Here is a 23754-nt window from a genome sequence, read left to right as displayed (position 1 = left end):
TTATGAATGTACCTTACGGATATCTAATTGCCAATCGATAATTTCTGCGCGAGCGATAACGAGGACGGCGTCGGCTTACGTCACTTTTGGGAATGAGAATTTAATGAGCGCGTATTCGGTATCTCGTATAAAGTAGACGTCTCGTGCGAAATAAACGCCGCGTTCTGTTATATCGCCGGCGAGGTAACGAGCTGCAACGCGACATCATCGTCTCTCGGGACGATTGCTCGGGAAAGTTATTTTTAGGTCGGATGGTGCTTAAGCATTTGCCTATTTAATTGTTTCGCTGGTGGACCCGAAATCGATGTTTTGTATCAAAACCAGTGAGAGCGAACAATTTCGTATTTTACGCGGAAGTTTATCTATAAGGATTTCTTCAGGCCGCTGGCAATGAATCCAGGATCGAAATTGCAAAATTAAAAATGGCGGCTTCAAGTGACCAACTTTGTGCATTCGTATCAAACTCGGTATACTTTTTGGTCGCAGATAACGGCCGTCATAAATTCGAAGTTTCCATCAGAACCATTCGACAAAGAAGTAATTTCCTTGAAGGTATTTCATTAGCTAATAATGGCGCTAAGAATATCCATAATATTAATACCGGTACTCTAATAGCACAGATGTCCAGAAGACGTCCAGAGTACGTCTTGAGGACATCCTGGGGATTGTTTCATCCTCAAGGCGTTCTTAGAACGTCCTTAGGACGTCCCCAGGAGAACATGTGCTATCAGGGTAATTACTAGAACCGTCATATATTGAGTCTTCTATTTTAGATTCTGCAATTTCGATTTGATTTTTCATCAGCAATCCTAAAAATATGAACATATCGAATATGATCTTCTCCATAAAAAAGTAACAAAATTAGTCACTTGGAGCCGCCATATTGGATGTGTTATTTTGAGTTTTGAAATTTCCCCGGGTTAGTCAGCAGCGAAAAATCCTCTGTAAAGAAGAATTCACACAAAATCAAATATCAATCGTAATAAATATTCTTCAAAAACTGACAAAATTATTTTAACAGCGCCTGAATCCACCATTATGAATTTCTCAAATTTAATTCAGGATTCATGGGTATACCAAGTTTGATGCAAATCCATTGAAAATTGACAGAGCTATACATGGTGCTCATATATGAGTCAATATCAATGTTGTGACGCTTCTTCTTTTTCCGCTCATATATGAGTCATCACCAGCGAACTCTCGTCAAGCATCGCCTGAGCAAATTAGCGCGGTATTCCGAGGGGACCAAAGTTATCGTAATTCACCTGCCAGCTATATTCTCACGGCAGAAGGAAAATTGTTTATTAGCAGCGCCGGCGACGTTCGATCGAGACGCTTCATTATTTCTGCCGCGACAAGCCGCGTCACCAGGATTCCGCTAATCCTCTTTAGATACCGACGGCATTAAACGCGTTTAATTATTATCTTGACATTCGCGCAAAAGCGAACGACTGCGAGAAATAACGGAATAAAAAATTGTCGCACATCGGCCGCGCGGTGGCCGTTATAAGCTCCGTAAATCCCGCTGAGTGAAAGTGGTGTTTATTATAAGCTAAATGGAAATGTGTGCTCTCTGTGCATTTACGCGAACGTAATTACGTTAAGAAGAGAATCGCGCACTTCTGGCTCTCTCTATTTCTCTCCCTCTCTCCCTCTCTTTCGAACATTCCCATGGTATTCGGTGAAAATAGTAGTTTCGCTTGCTTGCGTGCCGGCGAAAATTATTGTTACAACCAACTTGCTTCGCCGTTCCCCGCGGATTAAGTCGCGACATTAACTCTTGTCGCCTGAACGAAATTTTAAATACACGCGCGTAATTACGCGACGCGGTCTGTCGAGTTTCGACAGAACGCGTTTGCGGTCTACGACTCCTTCGGATTAGTCGAAATTTTGTTACGTGCGACTAAAGATTATCCGCGCGAGTCCAGAGTGCGCTGTATATCAGGGTTGGGAAGTAACGCGTTACTTGTAACGCCGTTACTAGTATCGTTACTTTTTTGAGTAACGATTAGGTAACGCCGTTACTTTTTGGTGTCAGTAACGAAAAAGTAACGGCGATACATTTTTTTTGTAACGAGTAACAAAACGTCCGTTACTTTAAGCGTTACTTTTTAATTTTTATAAAATTAAACTTAATTGTATTTAATTTCTATGCATTTTTTGTTTTATGCTGGATTTAATGAGAACCAATAAAGATGGACTCACATATTGTCATTCATTGACCGTAGCTATACAGAAAGCTATATGTTCATCAAACAACATTCATCTGATCAAAAAGAAAAATCAATATGTTCATATTTAATTTTATTGATTTAACTTTAGGTTTTGTACTACATTCGAAAAAGAAGAATTGATAATTGCCAGCTGTTTGCATCCCAAATTGAGTTGCTTAGCTGGAGATAAGTGAAAACTTGCGCAAACGTATTTAGAAGATTTATAAGGAATTCCTTCAATTAAAAATTTTTTGATGTCTGATAAGCACAATAATAACGATGACTTTTTTAATTTTAAATAGCAAACATCAAATGAGAAATCTGCCTATGATGAATGGTAAAGATTTTTAAAGTCAACAGGCACTAATGTCCAAATATTAAATTCATATCCACTAATTAAGAAACTTTTCATTAAGTACAACACTTAATAACATAAAATAATAAAAATATTTAAATATATATATATATATATATTTCTAATCGTCTTATGTCCGATTTATATCTTGTCTTAGCACCTTTCTTATAATTCTGGATTTACAACAAAAAAAAGTAACTGAAAGTAACGAAATAAAATATCGTTACTTTCAAGTAACGGTAACGCGTTATCTTTTAAGATCAGTAACGAGTAACGGTAACTTAGAGTTACTTTTTACCGAAAGTAATGGTAACGGTAACGAGTTACTTTTAAAAAATAACTTTCCCAACCCTGCTGTATATTTTGCATCTTTTCAGCATACACGATGTACACATCTGAAAGCGGATTCTTCACAAGAATGAAATCCAATCCCAAGATATAGCTTCAGAGCCGAAGGGTCAAAGGTGGATAGACAAACGCCGAAGGTACAGTCTTTATCCGTTCTCCGGCGCGTTGCGTGCGGCATTGACGAAAATTTCCGGCGATAACATTGAAGAATCGAAAATTAGATTGAACGAGGAGACGCTTAAAAAGATAATAACGGCGGCGGTGACGGCGGCGACGGCTCGGTCCCGGAGGTAGCGGCGACGGCGGGGACGAAAACGTTGAAGCGGCAGAAATGGGGCGGGGAAATCGTCCGGTATTCTTCGAATTGTTCAAGATTACGTTCTGCAGCTCGTGCAGTTTCTACGGCTCCGTGGGCTTGATAAATGCTCGGGAAAAAAAGGGGAGAGGAACGGCGACGGGCCGGGATCTTTAATTTTTCACGAGGGAGGACCGGGTCGCGCTGAATACAGCGACCGAGTGCCAGGGCTCGACAGGGCGCGAAGAAACGCGAGTCGAGTTCTGTATAAATCTCGTTAATGATCGAGCATCGATTTCTCGCGCCAGCTTGCGCAGCGCGTCGACAGCGCGACGCGATGATTTATCGGTCCCGATATCTTACCTACCAAGAACGACTCGGCCACCGTGCGAGAGCTGACTAGGGCGGCCGGTAAATCCGCGAGAGACTCTCATTTCCAACAGGTTGCAAAAGACCAGCGGTGTAACGAACTTTGAAGGCGCGCCGAGGCGAAGCATCGGGGGGATCATTCGCGCGGTCAAGTCGAATCGCCAGAACGCGAGCCAGAGCGTCGCGCGACGCTTGAAACGTCGCCGGCGATTTCTCGACGCGCGCGCAACGTAAATTAATCCGTGCAATATTCATCGCAATTCCTCGCGCAATTTATCACACTTTCGCGCGTTACGTCGCAACGTAAGAACGAATAACGACGCGGGAGAAGAAAGCCCGGCGAGACGGCGGACGACGCGCAATCTCGCAATCATGCCGGGGCTCCGCTCCGCTCGGCGCGCGCGCGCGCGCGACGATAAAGAAGCGAAAAGAATAGAAAAATTCGAGATAAAGTGCCTTAAAATCCGCCTGAGCGTCGAAAATAATGGAACAGAAGGTGCTCGTGGTCCAATCGAAACAACAATTTACCGGCGGCCGCTTTTATCTATAATAGCGCCGGACGGAAACGCCGATAGAACGTGCAGGAAGGTAGTTCTATCGGTGGCTCGACCCCGGCCAGTCGGAGATTCCCCGGGCTTCCGGTACAAACGGCCGGACGACGCGAAATTACTCGGTATTCTCCCCGTAAACAGGGGCGCGCTGCGAGACCGACGACGCGGAGAAACGGGACGCCGAGCGTCTCGGCGTAACTCGGAGAGTATTTGCTTTCGAATCACTCGCGACGCGGGGGCGCGAGTAAGGAGAATCCCCCCCGTCCGACCGGAATGAGGTTATCGGTGTCTGTGTATACGCGACACACGTGCGCGATGTTTCGAGGACGAAGGACCGTAGGAAAACAAGCTGCTACTGCGAAAGGGGTGGATAATGGGGCGACAGGAGGCCATATGGCGACCAAGGAGGAGGAAACTGACATCACAGAAGATTCGCTTCGTTTAACCGAGCCGGGCGCTGGACGCCGGCCAAGCGGGTATCATACGAGCGTTAGCTGCCCTTTTGAACGTCAGTTATGAGTCTTTCGAATTGCATCAAAGCTACACAATGCTTTCGCTCCTCCTCCTCCTCTCCCCCCTCGCCCTTCTCACGCTTCCCTCTCTTCGTCTCTCTTTCTCTCTGCATTTCGCGCTCTCTCGCTTTCTTAGCGTGTCTGTCCGTCTTCATCTTCCCGCTCCTTCTGCTCCGCTCGACTCCACAATACTGATTGTTCTCTCTTTCGCAGACGTGAGCGGCCGGAAACTAAAAGAGAACATCGGACGAGCACGTCCTTGTACCTCGTCACTCCTCTTCGTCTTCCTCCGCTTCTTCGTCGACTCCTTCCGTTCCATTCCGCGAGCTGCTTCCGCCGCTTTCCCCAGGGAGAACTCAATGTCCTCGGCGCTGTTTGCCCAACTCCGTTGTCTCTTGGCAATTTCTCTAAAGCATGGCTTCGACTCGAGATTTACGAGTGCCGAACAAAGTGAAGTTACCATTTTTAATGTTGCGCGCCTCGTGCGCTCGGCTCGTCGAGACCGGCGTTCTTTGTGAGGTCGTGTATAGAGAGACAGAGAGAAAGAGAGAGAGAGAGAGAGAGAGAGGGAGAGAGAGAGAGAGAGGAGAGAGAGAGAGAGAGAGAGAGAGAGAGAGAGAGAGAGAGAGAGGGAGAGACTCGCGCAGAGGGAGGTTTCAGGGAGCAGTTTGCGAGAAAGATTCAAGGGCGCGTCGTCGAGCGATAAAATCGCTATTATAATTGACGTCTGACGCTCACGCTCGTCGCCTTGGCCACGTGATTTACAACAGGGCGACCCGAGGGTGCTTGGCAGAGTCGAGAATACTCCGAGAAAGAGCGAGGGAGAGGAGGAGGAGAGAGAGAGAGAGAGAGAGAGAGAGAGAGAGAGAGAGAGGCAGGGTAGTCCTCGTCCTATTGGGCGAATTATGACGTGTTCATGACGCTGATCAGTCGGAGCGATTTGCGTCATGCAGATTCGGCATGATAAATGTCACGACCGGCTCGTAAAGGCTTCACGAGCGTGCGCGTTGCGTCCTCGCGGCAGCTTCTCGCTCACGAAGCCGAGCGGCGAAATTCGCTCCGATAGATTCCATTGCGCGTCTCTTCCGGCCTTTCATTCGATTTCGCAAATTTATTTTATTTTCGGCCGTACGCGGACACCGGGTTACGAGTAGCACGTACAGCTCGTTACGCGCGGCAATATTTTTGCTCCTCTCGCTTCCTGTCGCGTTTCGGACGAGTCGCCAAACCTACCTGCAATTTCCTGGCTCTCGCGATGCATCGAAACATCAGGAAGCGTTTATGAAGCTACGTGCCAGCTTATCGAGTACCTCGCGTTTCTCTAGGCGGATGCAATTTTCTAAGCCGTCGATTATTTCGACGACGAGAGCGCTCATCTAACCGGAGAAATTCGTGCTCAACAAAGGATATACAGAGTAGTAGAAGGTGGTATTATGGCCACTCTCAATATCTCCGTTATTAGATAGCGAATTCCAGTTATTACTTACGAAATCATTTGCTTAATAGTTCGCCGTTAGCGCAGTGACGCTAATATATCAACACGTAATAGCTAGCACTTTTTATAACGTATTTTTACTTTCGTGCATTCCGAAATGATTTTCAAGGTACATTTTAACACTTAATTATACTAAATATGTTTCCTCATTATTTTTAAACTTAAGCGTGTTATTACACACGGATATATGTACAATTGAGTATTTTGCTTGTTACTTGACATTATATTCGGCTGTACGCTTTTCAAATTATACACAGTTAAATGAAATAGCATGATATTTCGTTAATCTGGTCCCCCGTAAGAATGTTGAAAAATACTGTCTCTTTCTCGAGGTTTTTACACCAAAGTATTGTAATTATTCGATAAGTCGATTCTAATCTGCAGTCCATCGCACTTATATTCGCACTACATTGCTGTCTTTCTGGCAGATATTTCTTAACAAGCAAATCAATATTCACATTAAAATTTCGCAATTATATTCATTATTATTCTCCTTCTAAGAGATTAATTTGAATAAATATATATTTTCGTAACCAAACATTTTGTGTTATTTTAAACGAAATCAATTTTTTGTATCAGTTTCAGTGAGAGGCCACATTACTACTTCATTTTCTCGCTGACCCATTATGCTGTGTTGCCACATTTTTATAAATAACATTCTAAGTAATCAAGAGGCACGGTAGTGCCTCGCGCCAAGTTCAAGCGCAACGAAATTACGCCCGAACGACGCGAGGCATATACCGTGCCTATATTACGCGAAACTGCGAGTTGAAAGGTGAGATATTCATATCTCAGTAATGGCTAAACCGATCGAGGGTTTTTTCACTGCCAATCGATTCAGCCTTAAAAAATAGGAAGAAAAATGTCTTTGTGTTTTTTGTGTACGTTGTCTTTAAATGTAGATATTTTAAAATAAAGTTCAAATCACGGAAAATTTCGATTCAGTAAGAAAGTAAGAAACTCTAGACCGCAGAGGAGAGGGGATTTGTGCATCTCACTTTTCCGACATCAAAGGCGTTATAAGCGCGCTGAAGAGGCAGCGAGTGCGAGTGAGCAAGCGATAGAGAGAAGAGAGAGAAGAATATTGCTAGAATAAAGAGAGAGAGAGAAAGAGAGAGAGAGAGAGAGAGAGAGAGAGAGAGAGAGAGAGAGAGAGACAGAGAGAAAGAAAGAAGCCAAGACTTTTACATTAAATATTTTTATTACATTGTTATAATAACTAATTTATTGTAATAACAAGTAAAATAACCATAAAACTCAGTGTTCTAGTAAATAATGAAGATACTGTTTTTGAAGTACTGGACTGTGTATCATTAAGAGTTTTCGATACATTTATCTTCAAATTGCAAATCGCTCTTATTTGCAGAGTTGATGTTGAGTAGAGTTTTTCAGTTGATGCTATTGTTTTGTTATATCATTTTTTTATAGAACAGTTTTGTAGAGTTTTATTTATAGTATTCAATAGAAGAATTTATTGTTAGAGATATAAGTTTTGAGATATAAGTACTTGTACAAACTTATTACTTGTATAACGAAAATAATAAATTACATTGCCCAAAGATACACGCTCAGGTGCGGTACGATACACAGTACTAAAAGTACTAAAACATTGCTGTTTATATCATTCCTTTTGTAAAGTAGTGTTGCAGAGTTTTATTATAGTTATAAATTTTACTTGTAAAATTTTATGTTACATACTATGTTACATATTATGTTATAACTTGAAAAAAAATAATTTGAAATTTTTAAAAATAACACAATACATGTTGCGCGTGTACTTGGCGCCTCTTTTTATCTTTTTGTTTAAAAAGGTAAGTTTCATACAACGTTACGGGCTCTCTGAGACGCGTCCCGGCGGGACAAGGTCGCGCGACTTTGAAAACAACATGTTCATAAGTACGCAATTGCCGCGACCGTTTCCTTCATTATTGTTTACGTCGCGGCGGCGGACGGATCGGCGGATCGCCGCGCGTAATAATTTCCGAATTTTCACGCTCGATCACAGTGTACGCGCGCGTGTAACGCGTAATATTCGTGCGTGCGTGTGTGTGTGTGTGTGTGTGTGTACGTGACGATCCGGAGCATCTTGAGCAATAGCAGTGTTTCATGATCTTTAAAGGTAAACTTTTATTAGTTAACTTGGTTAAGTTGAAGAAGCTAATTTGTAGTCTCGAGTCTTCGTACTCTTGATGCAGAACGCATTTGTCGCTGTAATACTAATGAGAAAACTCGTTTTTTGTTACAGATCTGCTGGAGTTTGCAGCCACGCGATAGCTGCGGTTGTCGGGACGCAGTTTCGACGGACGCCGATGCCGCACCGGAGGATCCGGTTCGGGCCGAGCAGAGTCGGCTTGAAGGTGAGATTCACCGATCGTTTCTTCTTGATTTATTGCGATCGAAAAGCGAGCGATTGGAATAAAAGCCATTTAATTACAATGGCAAAGGGTCAACGTTTGTATCTGCGCGCACGCTTCCGCGAATTGAACTCAACCTAATTTAACTTTTAACTTAACGGTTTAACTAACGAAACTATATTTTTTGTTACAGATCCGCAGCAGAACGCGGCTGACTCTGTCTACTGTGTATCGGTGAGTCAGAGAAGCAAAGACATTTTTATGGTGATGGGTGTTTGCAATATGTCGAGAAAATCAATGTTTAATTATACTTTTTTCACACATTGCTCGAAATAATCAGGAGATCGTGCCTTTCAATGACCGTATTACACAACAGAATCTTTAAGATATAATATATATTTCTCTCTTTTATATTTACTCTGAATCATTAGAAGATACAGATATAAATGCTTTAGTTTGTTATTATATTGAAATCAAGATATGTAATTATTTGCTGCATAAACATTACGTAAACTTGAGTCTATAATCGATTAAACAACATTGTGACAAACGTAATCATTCAGTTCTCACTTTAAGATCATTATTGTACAAAATATGAATGGAGGGCTATAATACCACTTTCTTTTCTCTTTCTCTATATTATATATATATTATTTATAATAAATATATAATATATAAAATATATATATATATGGTATATATCACTACTTCTCTGCACAAATTATTATTATATATGTATATAAATTATACATGTATATAAATTATTCTAAATATAAATAAATATATATATATATATTATATCTGCAAAAAAATTACATAAAAGGAGCAAACGAAACAATTGAAATGAGCGCGAAAGCGGCTGAAAGGGTTCCAAATCACAACATTGTGTATAATCGTAAACATTTGCTTTTTATTTAAGACATGAGGTCGGAAGAATGAGAATCTTGCAATTTATTGTACTTTATTTTTGCGCGCGAATTCACATCTTGCAACGCCTTGCAATGCTAACGATCGAACTCTATCCGGCAAATAGAAGGCGACGGGATCGAGAGGAGAAAACACGAAATGTTATACACTGCATTAGAAAAGAAAAAAAATATTGTCAGCAATCGCTCGACGCAGCGAGGCCTGGATTTCACGTCAAAAACTATCGCGCTTTCGGCACAATTGATTTCTTCCTCCGAAATCAAGCGCCTTTCGCGCTTTACGCAAAAACCTCCCATTTGACTCTCTTTCCGTTTCTCTTTTTTTCTTCCTCTGACTGTCGGCCGTACAGAATGTACGTTCCACATTTTCCTTCCTTTTTTTTCTAGCCGGCGGCTGTATGTCGATATCGGAACGTGAATGGCACCGCGTTTCACAAAGAACCATGAAAAAAAGCGAGGGCTCAATCCGACGGACGGCGATTAACGAGCCGCTCTGTCGAATACAATCATTGTAAGAGGGTTTCCTATAGAAGACGCGACTGTGTAATGTCGCGCCGCGTTCGGCTTGTCTATATCTCCGATCGATAAATTTTCTCCTCCTCGCTGGAATAAAGTCTCGTAGCTCGGCTTTAACACGAGGCTCATAGCCATATCATTATCAGTGTAACGAGAAATGTCCGACACGTTTAGTTACATCATACAAGCATTTTCATCGGCTTTCAACATGACCGACTCGATCAAAAGGGAAGTTTGGTATGAGAGGGGGGAGGAGAGCACGTTCACACATACAAACGAATCTCCCGAAATGGCGATTGCAATTACACATCGCTGTAAAATGACGGAATTAATTGGACGAGTCTTTTTTCACGCGCACTCTTCTCTCAACGATAAGCCAAGGGAGAATAATTCTGCCGCCGAGAGTGCCTCACTGTCGCATTCGAAGGCCTCTCCTTCGGCGAGATTTTCCACTACTGAAGCTAATCTTCCGATCGAAAGCCCGCTTGAGATAAATCGAACAACTCCGCGTGTTTAGGTGAAGAAAAAAAGACATCGCCGTTTCAAATCGAGCCGCTCACATCGATTTCTCGTAACGTCAAATGATCAAAAGTAGCCGGTCACGCAGCCGAGTGACATCTCTGCTACATTTCCATGTCGAGGCGAAAATGAACGGACCATTGGCACTCTGCCAGACCGAAGGGGAATCAACAAAGCGCTAATTAAATTTGCACGAAAAAAAAATGAGAGATGTCGCTCCTACTACGACGTTGCTCTCCTTTCGCGAAAAGCCGCATCCACGATCGCGCCCTTCCCCCGCTCCCGCACAACGGCATAGTCGCGAGGTAAAGGGAAAAACTTTGGATTGGTAGGATAAGGTTGCCCCATATTGGACCAGTTTCCAATTTTTTTTTCATAATTTGTAACTACTTAATAAAACTTAGGACAAAGACTAATTGGAAGTTATCCTTGATCTGTTTGTGACATTTTATAATTTTTTTAGACTTTTTGCATAGCAACATCTTCTGCAGATATGTCTTTTTTAAAACCTCCGCAAGTGATACAATTTTGGTAACTAATTGCTTAAATTGTCCATAGAGTTTCTCAAATTGTACCGTGCTTCCTTTGTCGTCCCGATGTGATTAATTTAAAAACTATGAAGGAATAAAAGTAAAATACAAATAATTTAAATAAATACGATGTTTAATTAAAATTACAGTTTATACAAGAAACTAAATAAATTTTAATTACAAAAATAAAATTTTAATTACAAAAAGAAAATATTTCTGCTTTTATAAAATTAACTGAGGAATTAATTAAAATTATAGTTTCTATAAAAAACTAAAAAAAATTGTTTTAATTATAAAATGGAACATATTACTCATGGTTACTTACTAAAATTGCTATTACTTACTAAAAATATTATCAAAATTATATCCACTTTGATATAAAGTTTATTTTATATGAAAATTGACATTTTATATTCATAAAATCATTTTTTAACCATATAACTAGAAATTGCAGAATTGATCTATTTCATCCTTGAAATTAAAATTACAGAAGTCAAATGTTTCCGTTTTTTAAAATTTCATTAAGAAATAATAAATAACCACTAAACAAAGATCTATTTTTTAATTAAAACAGGAAGTAAATAGAGGTAACACGAAAGAAGAAAATAGATTGCTTTCTATAAACTTTAAGAACAATAGTTACAGATGTAGATTTCCTTGGAAATTCCCAGATTTTACCGATACAATACAGACAATCAATATATAATAAAATTTGAGAGACTACTCCAGTTTTCCAAATTATGGCAGTAAAGTATAGACCGAGTAAAGTTATGTCCAAACTATGCCATGCGAATACGTCAATGTTAGTGTAGTATAAAAATGACAAGCGGCTAAAGTAGAACACTTTTTGAAACTTTCGAAATGCCTTGTGTAAAAACGGGTAAAACTTACTACTAAGAATAAAAAAAACTTGCTTTATTTTTTTTTTTTAACAAAACGCTTCCGCGTATGAGCACTCACTTTTTTCTGTTAACTTTATGACGATAAGTGAACGTCGTATAATACGTACATGGCGCTAGGCCTTTGGATTCCACGAAGCATAAAGATGGTACAATTTACAATCTCGGCAACTTTCTCCTCCTTAGTGCCAAGTAGCGCATATACGTTACCATATATACCGGCTACTAATGACGATCTGCTTTAAGCTGTAACTTCTCGCGTCGCGGTGCCGAGTCCTGGCGACATATGGCGTTCGGCAAGAATGTTCGGATTTCCACGAGCCGTGATCGCCTCCCGGCTCGCGCCGCAAATACAAAGCAGCTGCGTTCGCGCGGGTAACTTCGGCGCCGTATAACGCCCGGCAGTCGCTTATTGCGGGCTCGCGCCTTCGCCGGTAAATGTGAGCAATTGCGAATTCTTGTCGAGCGAGTCCCGCCCCGGCAGCTCGTTAAAATCAGTTTCGTTTCTCCTCAAATGTAGCGCAAATTTCTTCGCCCGCAATCGCGGCGACTGCACTCGGAGCTTGCGCAAAGCAACATTTCGCGCTTCTGTGCACGCGTAATAATAATAACAACAATAATAATAGTAACACGCAATAATTGCGTTGATGGACACACGTCGTAATTATACGATATTACTAGCGATTCCGCCGGCCGAATTATACGGTCTTGCGCTAATATTGACTTTAGGGATCGCAATTAACGCCCGCGGTTATTTGCGCAATCATTCACGCGCGTCGAAAGTGATTAGGGAAAATCGGATTGCGCTTGGCGATTTTTAAATGTCAGCGTGCGAGCGATAGCGCACTCGGAATCGAAATGTCAAAGGGGGCCGTTCCGCTCGCGCGGCAATGAATCGCTCGGGTTGCCACTCGAATTGCCTAATGTATCGTGAAACTCAACGACAGTAATTCGTGCTCGTTTTCGGTTATGAATTTTTAACAACGCACGACTCAATTGCGCGGAATGCGCGCATGTCCAGATTTGAGAATAAACGCGCGGAAATTATATCGGCTTCCGATCGCGCGCAGATAAAAGATTTGTCGTTATCTCATTGCCGTTACGTGACTCGGAGGCACGAAAACGAACGTTGAGACGTAAAATCCCGAGGCAGCGCGACGAGCGCGCGCGTGAGGAACAGAGACGGACAGAGACAGAGAGAGACACAGAGAGGGAGGGAGAGAGAGAGAGAGAGAGAGAGAGAGAGAGAGAGAGAGAGAGAGAGAGAGAGAGAGAGAGAGAGAGAGAGAGACGAGGCTGCTCGAGAGATCGCCCCACGAAAGTACCTCGTTTCCTTTGTAAATGGATTAGGTCACTATTGTCCAGGTCCTCAAAGATAATCCTATGCATGCCGTGTCGTGATCCAGCAGTCACAGCTAGAGAATAAATCTCTCTCCACTCTAAATGCTAATGAAGCTCGCGTGAGCGATACTTTTACATCGTTTTGGGGTAAACCGATGAAGTGGGATGGCAACTGCGGCGCAGCATTGCTCGTCCTTCCTGCCACATAATAGAGGCCGTTGTGTCAACGGACATCGAACGACATAAGTAATTCACGGTGACATTCTCAGCGAGAACTCACGCTGTCACTGCAGAATGTCGAGCTCGAACGCTCCGCGAAGTTCGAGTCTGCCGCGAAGACCGCCGACCCTCGACGAAGCGGGCTCCCTCAGTTTTTCTTTGTGCAAAATTATTAGTTGTACAAATGAATAATCTAAATTTTTCAGCTAAGTTCAAGGTTTATTTTATAAGAAAGTAAAACGAATTTGTCAATCAAAGTATTCGTCGTTGTTTTATATAACTTTAACCCTTTAACGCCCGACTTTTTTATAAGTGTTTTAAGAATAAAATCTGAATTTTTTTCGTTTATTGGTTTCGTTAGTTTGGTTTTTTTCATCGTTCGTTTTTTTGTTTATTGATAAATATGACTTGAATCCTAAAAGCATATACGAAATGAGTAATCTATACAGAGAAAAATGAAGGGTAATCTATACGACATAATTCTGATAGTCAGCTTGACATTTTTGAGCTGAAACTTTACTATATTTGTGAATGAAATTTATCATTCAGAGCATCAAGCTTACTGTTTCAGAAGAATATCTTATACATCACCATTTACGAGGGTAGTCCCAGAAGTACCTGACCTGACGTATAGATAGCGGTTGTTGTTTGAAAAGAATGACCATGGTAGAAAGTATCAACCTTATAAAGCTTAAGTTTGAAGTTTGACGACGCTACGTTGTTTAATATTTGTTTGGCAGCCATCAATAGTGAACGCTCTCAGTGAATTTGTAAACATGGAAAAAATTGGTCATCATTATGTGATACAATACTTTCATTTGAAAGGCCTCAGTCCAACCAATATCAAAGCGGAACTAAATTCTACTCTGGGGGAGTCTGCCCCTTCGTTTACAACAGTAAAATATTGGGTGGCAGAGTTTAAACGAGGCCGTGCGAGCTGCCAGACAAACATCGCAGTGGTCGACCAAATGAAGTGACCACGCCAGAAATGGTGAAGAAAATCCACAAAATGGTATTGGATGACCGTCGACTGAAAGTGCGCGAGTTAGCAGCAGACATGCTAGGCATTTCAAAAAGTGCTGTACATCGCATATTGACTGAAAATTTGGACATGAGAACGCTGTGCGCAAGATGGGTGCCGCGATTGGAACAAAAACAGCGTCGTGAGGATGTTTCAATCGAGTGTTTGGCGAAGTTTCGCAGCAATAAAGCCGAGTTTTTGCGTCGATTCATAACCATGGATGAAACATGGGTCCGTCACTTCACACCTGAGACGAAAGAACAAGAGAAGTCAAAACAATGTACCAAGGTGGCTTGATGGCTATTTTGAGGAGCTCGACGATTCCCACTATCAACAGGGTATCGAAACTATTAAATATCGCTGGGAAAAGTATATTGAGCTAAAAGGAGACTATGTAGAGAAATAAAGATGTTTTTTCCCAAATTTTTTGTGTTTTCTTTGTCAGGTCAGGTACTTCTGGGACTATCCTCATAGATAGTCAATCGTCCCTTCATTTTTCGCCGCATAAAAAACTGTAGGTCACCAAGTTTGACGAAAATAGGTTGATTTCTTGATTTTCGTGTCCACCATATTGGATTCGTCATTTTGAATTTCTGTATTCTTTTAATTTCACATTTTGCATCTGAGAAAGCTTCCAAATGTATAAAATTATAACAAATACCAATCTATTCATTTATAGTACACTTCTAGATGTAACAATGCTCAGTAACAATGCTAAATATGCCTACTTGGAATTTGACAAAACATGTTATCATTAAAACTGAGTTAAAAACAGACTAAACCGAATCTACATACAATCTATATACCATTTTTTAGAAAAAGAATTCACCCTTACAGTGGTGCAAAGAAAACGAAAATATCTCCTTTCTTGACTAAGTTATGGATTATTAAATACGTTTCTGATAACTATAATTACCAATAGGCGTTAAAGGGTTAAACCATCTTTCGGGCAGCTGATGAATTCCATGTCGGAAAAATGTTGTATCTTTGGACACAATACAGTCGTCAAGCCATTTTCGAATCTCATTCACTGATTTGAAGCGCGTATCGGACAAAGCATGTTGCATGGTCCGAAACAAATCGATAGGAGCGATGTCTGGCGAATACACCAGGTGCTGCAAGACGTCTCAGCCAAGACTCATTATGATGTCTTGTGTCGTAGAAGCAATATGTGGCCTAGCGTTATCATGCAACAATTTCGTAGGACGTTCTCCTTTGCCACTATACGGGCGTTTTCGTTCTAATTCTTGACTCAAACGGATTAATTGATGTTGGTAGCAGTCCGCAGAATTGTTTCATTCGTCTTTAATAGCTCATAATAAATCACGCCCTTCATATCCCACCAAATGCAGAACAGAATCTTCTTTCCGAAGTGTATTGACTTTGCGACCGATGTTGATGGTTCGCCGGGATTTACCTGTGACTTTCTGCACTTCGTATGGTCATAAAGTATCCACTTCTCATCGCCCGTAACCATTTCCCACAAGAAAAACTTTCTACGCTGCTTATTGAGAAGAGAAAGACACACTGCCACTCGTTGATTTTTGTTAGCTTTAGTGAGTTCATGCGGAATCTATTTTCCGTCTTTCTAAATCTTTCCCATCTCGTGTAGGAGTTTAGAAATAGTTTGTTACGTTACTCCTAACTGCTCTGCAAGCTCTTTTTGCGTTTGTGCTGAATTCTCAGCGAGCAGTTGCTCCAAATCCAATTGTTGCCGCACTTCCGAGGGCCTCCAGGACGTTCTTTGTCACTTAGACTGAAATCGCTGCTTTTAAACCGTCTAAACCAAAATGCACGTATCGTACGATACAACACCTTCGCTAAGAAAGGAACAAATCAATACGCATGCTCTTGCAGTATTTTTTCCTTGTTAGAATTCGTTGGAAAAAGAATGCAATGTCGGATATGCACCTTAGCTATACTGAACTGAATCATTTTTGAGGTTATGTTGAGCCTTCCGCCATATTAAATGTAATTTTTAACAGCTATATGTTAACATATTACATAACCGTAAAGGAGGAAAATTTGATTATTTAAAACTTAATTTCTTAGCCCCTTAAAAAAGTTTGGATTATTCATTTGTACATGTAATATATCAGTTTGCGATATTGAGAGCTTGCGTCCTTTCGCAATATGTTGCAGCACGGATTAACAACGGTAATTCATCACGATAACGTGCATTACGGGTAACACATACGGGAAAAGCGCTTGTGACGATTAAAGGTGGAAATTAATTTCACGATTCGGTCGGGTCGATAGCCATTTGTTGCAATCATCGGGACCCGGAAATTGGCTTGGAATTCTGCGCGACGACACGCCGCGCGCGGCTTGCCCGTTTTCTTTCGCGGCGTGATCGCTCCGTCGAATATCAAGCATCGATTCACTTGCGCGCCGCTCGCCGGAACTTCCTGTTTATCAGAAACGTCGACAACACGCGGAACTACGTTAAACTCATTACAGCGCGTTGCAACCAGCAGCTCGCGCGCCAAATACTTAAATGTTTGTCGACTCGTGCAGCAGCGTGACATTTGCATATCAACATAAAACTTATTACGCTCGGAGCGAATCGTCGACTCGTCACAATTGAGTCTTGAGAGCGAGTCGTCGTTCTCGTCGTTGTTCTTCGATAGAGATATCGGTATAATCTTGAGAGATTACAAGCCAGACGCGTAATTTCCCAGCATCTCGATCGTGCGATCCATCCTCAAGTACGTGACTCGGTGATTGCTTCCAATTTGCTGCGGTATCGGCGAAAGTATTAAGTAATTACTCGGCGCGTCGATGCGCATCTCGGTGTGCTGGAAGGAATTGCAGAACGGGCTGTTTTCGTTTCAGTTTAAGTAACGTTTTTCAAATGTTTGACCCTTCCGTCCCGAGTGATACGCGTTGAGATATCATAAATATCGGGTAACCAAAAAAGTCCTGTCGCTCGCGCATGAATCGTTATTTGAATAATTTGTGCATACAGAATGTCTAAGAAATTCTTGACCAACCAATTTATGCAGGTAGAACAGGTGAAGTTGAATGATAAAATCATGTAAAATTTTCCAAGAATCGTAATAGTTATTGAGTTATTAATTAAACCGTCCGGGCCAATAAGCGCACGGGAAATGGTAGGCCGGACTCGACAGAAGTATAAACACAATAGACGGGACAAATAACTTAGGGAAGACCGGGGCTAGTTGTTACAGTTTTTTTCAAAGAATTTTTGAAGCGCAAGTAATAAATGTAATATAAGCAACATGAGAATTTTTTAATAACTACATACTTATACAACACAAAAATTATTTTTTCGATTGAATATTTCTATTAATTTTGTTGCACCAATGAAAAATATAAGGCGACAGCATTTGTAATAACTAACCTCATGTATGAGGTCAGTTATTACAGTTATCGGGATGAGTTGTTACAGATCTCTGTATTTCAAAGAATACTTTTAATGATTAGAAATAAATGAAAAATGTGCATAACATAACTATTAATATTTTGCAAATAAAATATGTATTCATGTAGCATTAATGATGTAAACATCAATATATTTATCAATGATATAAACATAAAAGTATATTTGTCAATTATTTTAACTACATTAATGAACTAGTGCACTTACTGAACTAGTGCAGTAGGTTACAATAAATAGCTGACAGGCGTAACAACAGACTCCGTAACAACCAGCCCCAGTTCACCATATTTACATATTTTGGTTATTGTATAAACAAAAGTATATTTCAAGTCGTCAATATAACTAAAAATTATTACTTTTAAAATAAAGATTCTAAATAAGCTGTTGCAATCATAATATAATGACCGGATTTATTAATATAACATGATATATATGTTTGATTTATTTTACTTTCGATTATCAAAAACTAGAAATGTTTTTTGTTTCTGAAAATACACTAGTTAGCCTGAAATAACTTATTACAACCTGACTGCAATGTTTTTGCAGAATTACTATATTTTTTATGCAATTTTATGTCATTTTGCAATAATTTTATCAACGTGCCCCGTGTATCAACTATTCTCGGTCTCCTCTACTTCTGAATACTCGTAGCAAAGACAATCAGCTGATTACACGAGGCGGGTCAACACACAAGATTCTTTCCTCGTCTTCAGCGGCGAGATGTACTAACCAGCTGTGCTCTATAGTTATGCACTAAATATCCAGTCTCGCGTAACTTTTACACTGCACGTAAAATCACTTTTCTCGACGGACATCTTGCACACCTGAAAAATCGTGCCGTATAGATGCGAGCTGCAGCACGCGTATTTTTGCTCGCTGGCCCATAGACAATAATCATACCAGTGTACTTTTCTGGAGCAAATTTCATTTTTTGTTGCGGAGGAGCACGACGCGTATCAAACAATTTCATGCGACTGAAAACGTGTCTATCGGATCATTGTCGTAGACGACGATCATAAACAAAAGATGATCACCGTATCTTGCGATATGCATGTATTCTTCTGTATGTGTATTTCTGTCGAGTCCGGCCTACAGTCTCCCGTGCGCTCATTAGCTCAGACGTTTTAATTAATAACTCAATAACTATTGCGATTCTTGAAAATTTTATATGACTTTATTGTTCAGTTTTACTTGTTCTACCTATTCAAATGGGTTGGTCCAAAATTTCTCAGACACCCTGTATAATAATTCGTCATCCACTGTTTGTTCACTGAGTAATAAATTTCATACTTTTGTTCATCCGTTCGTAGTCTTTCGAGCTGTTAACAGCAATTTCAATCTTTCGAAATATCTGTGTGTTCTTCGTGCGCGTTTGCTTTATAAACTCAAACTCAACTTGGAACGCTGTCCAGGCGTTGTAGGATGATTTGTACCGGATTTGGAGAAGGTGCAGTGATATCAAGAACCGCTCAAAAATGGTTTAAAAAATTTGCTTCAGGAGATGAATCCTTGGAAGACAAAGTCAGGTCGGACCATTAAATTTAAATAAATAAATGATGAGTTAAGGACAAAGGAGTTAATGACCTTAGCCTTATCTTCGATTTGGGAAAAAATTTATATTCAGAGAGGAAAGGGTTAACAGCCTCATAACGTGCGCGTGGAAAAAGTCCAACACCGTAAGAATACCGGCAAATAAAAGCGTCGATCGCAACGTGTGGTCGTTCCGATGAATTACTCGGGATCAGAAATCCCGTGAAATCCTCGCTGAACGATCGAGCGCGATGCGCGGCTGAGACGCGACCTCGAGTAATCCCTCGCAAGTCGCAGAGAAATGACCCGCGAAGGTCCCGTGACCTTCCGCAGGAATATTCGAGAAGCGGCTATGGCGGCGAATTAGCATATCTGCGGTAACAGCATCGCTGTTAGCATCGCGATGCCGCAAAGTCCGGCTTGCCGATAGCGCGCGTGCCGAGTCGTGGGAGGTGCAATCTGCGATCCGTATCCCTTTCAGCCGCGGGCATTAACACGCCGTCAGCCTTCTGATCCTCGTTGCCGGATTGGAGCGGTAAGTGGAATGCCGGTGTAAACCGGAAGCAGTTACTGCCACAAAGACTGTCAACTAATGCCGCGACGACGGCAGCGGCGGCGGCTACTCTTCGGGCGGCGTGCCTCCCGCGAAGTTTCGTCGTGGCATTTGCGGCGACTGCGCTAATACGCTTAATTGTCACCGCATGCAGGTAGAACGGGGATCAGATTTCTTGACTAAGCCGCTGGACTATCACGTCTGCGTATCACCGTCACGCCGCTCGACTCAGAGTGGAAAGATACATAGCCGCAGAAAACTATTCGGTTGATATGATTGAATTTCAGTTACGTCAAGCGAAACCTTCTTCTGTTCTTCGGGAATCAGCGGAAAATTTTGTTGCAGCACAAGAGAAATTCCATTAGAAGGCTCCTGTTGTCTCGGAAATATATTCGGGCATCTGAATCGAACATTAATACTTTTTTGCCTACAAGTTTCATTCTTCACACGGATAAATAGAACGGTCGAATTGAAAATTGCATCATTGACAGCGTTATCAAGGTTACGGGAAGGTCATTTTGCATTTTTTAAGTGGAAACCCCTATTTTTTATTATAGCATCTTTTTCTACCGATTAATATGAACAATTTTTATCTGAAATACATTTATATTTGTTTCATATTTTCTGAGATATTTGAGGAAAACTTGATAACTTTTTCAATATTTAGTTTACGATATTCCAATAAAAATATTTGTCGAAGAAAAGTGGTACTAGAATTTTTTTATTCTATTTGGTCTTAAGAATATGCTATTACAATAGTGCCCTAACTTTTGTTAACTTGATGACTTTTAGAAATTTCAAAATCATCAAGTTAACAAAAGTTAGGACATTATTGTAACAGTATATTCTTGAGAATAAATAAAGTAAAAAATTCTACTACCATATTTTCTCTTCCAAAAAATAGTTATCGAAATACTGTTCAAATATTGAGAAAGTTACTAAGTTTCCCTTAAATGTCTCAAAAAATATTAGGCAAATAAAAAAAATTTTTCAGACAGAAGCTATTCAAATTAATTGGTAGAAAAAGATGGTATAATAAAAAATAGGAATTTCTATTTAAAAAATTCAAGGTGACATTCCCATAATTTTGATGATGTTGTTCAAGGTCATATTAATATTGTTATATGATTACTGAAAACCCTACAATTTCTTTATTTCACAAATCTTTTTCTTATCTTGCATATTTTCAAAGTTATTCATGTAGCCTGTTTTAGGTGCCTCATCCTGTATAATTTGCTACAAATTTTAGTAAATTTGAAATATATATATATATGTAACGTTAAGATGATAAATTATCCGTCAGGCTTTCCGATACGATTTGATTTCTCAAAATTCTCGGCAGTCGCGGAAAAGAATTTTAATTATTCTCTGTCGCGCCGTAGTGTTAAAAAAAAGATGAGTACGTTTAGAGAGAGAAAGCTCGCGGAAAAACACTTGCGCGGCCGGGCTCAAAATCGCATCTTTGGCAGTATCATTCAACTTCTTCAAACGAATCTTTTCGACTGCAGTAACTGAAGTTTCGTTTCTCTTTACATGTCGGATGAAGTTTCATGCTTTCTGTGAGAGTAACATACTTTGCTGCAGCAACTATATTTTCGAGACGGAAAATTTGAGTTCCTTCAATCGAAAGCAGTTGTTGATGCGAATAGTTCTTCGCTTTGCGAAATAGAATTCTCTTTTGTTGCAACCGAACCTCATGTAATAAAAAATTTCCTAACTGAAATTTAGTTGTCACTACAGAATATTTTTCTTCGTGCGCGCGTCGCGCTCGGAAGGAAATGTCTAAGAACGCACGATTAAAAATTCCGCTCTCCCCCTTTTTTCTCTCACTCGTGCTATTCTCCAAAACAGTATGTTAATCTAAGTGATTAGGCTCAACGAAAAGGAACCTTCTGGCCGGTGTTTCCTCGAGACTCACCCATTGACTCTGCTTAGCTCGAGGCTCGCTTGAATTTTTGGTTCAGGATCGATGAATTATGGCGGGAACAATATTTCGGAAAAGTCCGCCTCTCTCTCTCTCCCTCTCTCTCTCTCTCTCTCTCTCTCTCTCTTTCTCTCCGGCGAGCGCCGGAGTTGTCTATGTGTTCGGGGAGCGCGGGATTAAAAGGCGTTTTAACGAGGTCATCATCGCGCGGCACGCCCAAGTCGCAAGCACCTGCGAAGCGTGCCTCGCCTTCTGGGCGGGCCATACACAACCATTTGCAGCTGCATGAAAATTGCAAGATACGGCGAAAATTGCTCCGTGCGCCGTTCGCCCCGCATCTCGGTATTTACGAGTTTGAGACTTGTGTACCGCGCCGTGAACGAAGATCGAGGGCGGCTGAAGCGAACCCCCTAAAGATGTCGATGATCGATGCGATATTGAAGGAGAGAGAAGAAAGAGAGAGAGAGAGAGAGAAAGAGAGAGAGAAAGGAGGAGGAGGAGAGAGAGAGAGAGGGAGAGAGAGAGACATGCTTTTTTAATACGTAATCTTCTCCGAGCATTCAAGCGAAAAAATACTTGCTCCTGTGCTTTACGTTGAGATATTTACGGATGCCATCCGCTAGGAAGAGCTTTCCGGTGAACAATGAGAAAATAAAAGCCGAGTGAAACGCAGATAATCGATGAGAAGGAATTTGCTATTCGGAGAATTGCCGGGATAACTTTTAAGTCAGCGACTCCCTCGCGAGAGTTCGCGATTGCTCGGCTATATACAGATTGCGAATATAGCGTAAGAAAAGAAAGAGTGAGAAAGAGAGAGAAGGAGAAAGACAGACAGAGAGAGAGAGAGAGAGACAATCCGCCTCGTTACTCGAAACGAGGTAAAATATTCAACGCGATTGTTGCAGTCGCGGAAAGAGAGGAGTGCGCTGTAATGATACTTTATTCAGTAATCCAATGAGAGAGGAGAACATAATGGCATACGAGCAAATTTTCAACGACCGCGGTGTAACGTTGCAATCCCTGATGACATTAGCGGGCGGATGTTGCCTACGACAATACGTTACAATGATTGTCTAAATACTGTGTAACGAAATAAAACTTGTCACGTGCGATAAACTGCGAGGTTGAATTTATAATTTCAAATTTGTTGAATTTAATTACGCACAAAACGGCGTGATTAATAATAATTAGAAGGAAACAGAATTAACCGATAAAACCTGTAGCGCGGCGATAGTTTGAATATTAATATAAATACCGTCGCCTATATATTGCCGTTAATGCTGACGCTAACAACCGTGCAGCTAGATTACTGGTAGGGGATGAAAGGTTAAAGCCTGGGAACCATCAACATTGCTAATCGATAGTAATATCATATTAATGTTCAAATAGATATAGTTTAAGCTCAACGCAGGGGAAAATCTCTGGTAATAACGGCAGTTGCTAATAATAGCTAAATCGGCGACCCTTCTCTTTTTTCCTTTTTTTAACAACGGGCATCGATATAACTCGAGTAGAAAAATTAATAGGGTTCTGGTAAGGGCTTGATTATTTTTCCCTAACATTAATCGGGCCCTAGTAAGAATAGAAAGACAAGGGCCTTACAAGATGTATAAAATCTGATTTAACGAGTCCTTATAAGGCAATATTATGAGGACCTTATAAGGCAATATCAACAGGGCCTTATAAGGAAATATTTTTATCACTGCTTGAATAAAAATATTTGTTTTTTTCATTCCAAGAAATTTAGACTGTAATTTCTTTATTTCTTCATAACCTAGTTAGTACACAACAACAATTTTTTATTTTAAAAATACAGCATATTTTACAATAAAATATAGCATTTTTTACACATAAAGATCCTGCTACTGTTTTTATTAAAGT

General features: G+C 40.7%; 1 protein-coding gene across 1 annotated transcript in view; it reads left to right on the top strand.

Annotated features, from left to right (window-relative positions):
- Nucleotides 1-8387: 8387 nt before the first annotated feature.
- Nucleotides 8388-23754, top strand: part of LOC105184179 (zwei Ig domain protein zig-8) — a 133075-nt gene continuing 117708 nt past the window's right edge. Inside the window, exons 1-2 of the mRNA XM_025301995.1 lie at nucleotides 8388-8495; nucleotides 8686-8726. The gene's annotated coding sequence lies outside the window, so the exon portion shown is untranslated. The remainder of the gene's footprint in view (nucleotides 8496-8685; nucleotides 8727-23754) is intronic.

The sequence above is a fragment of the Harpegnathos saltator genome, unplaced genomic scaffold (genome assembly GCF_003227715.2).
Source record: "Harpegnathos saltator strain DR-91 unplaced genomic scaffold, Hsal_v8.6 scaffold462, whole genome shotgun sequence".
NCBI classification, from domain to species: domain Eukaryota; kingdom Metazoa; phylum Arthropoda; class Insecta; order Hymenoptera; family Formicidae; genus Harpegnathos; species Harpegnathos saltator.
Note: the sequence above shows the minus strand (reverse complement) of the source record. Positions and strands in the feature narration are given on the sequence as shown.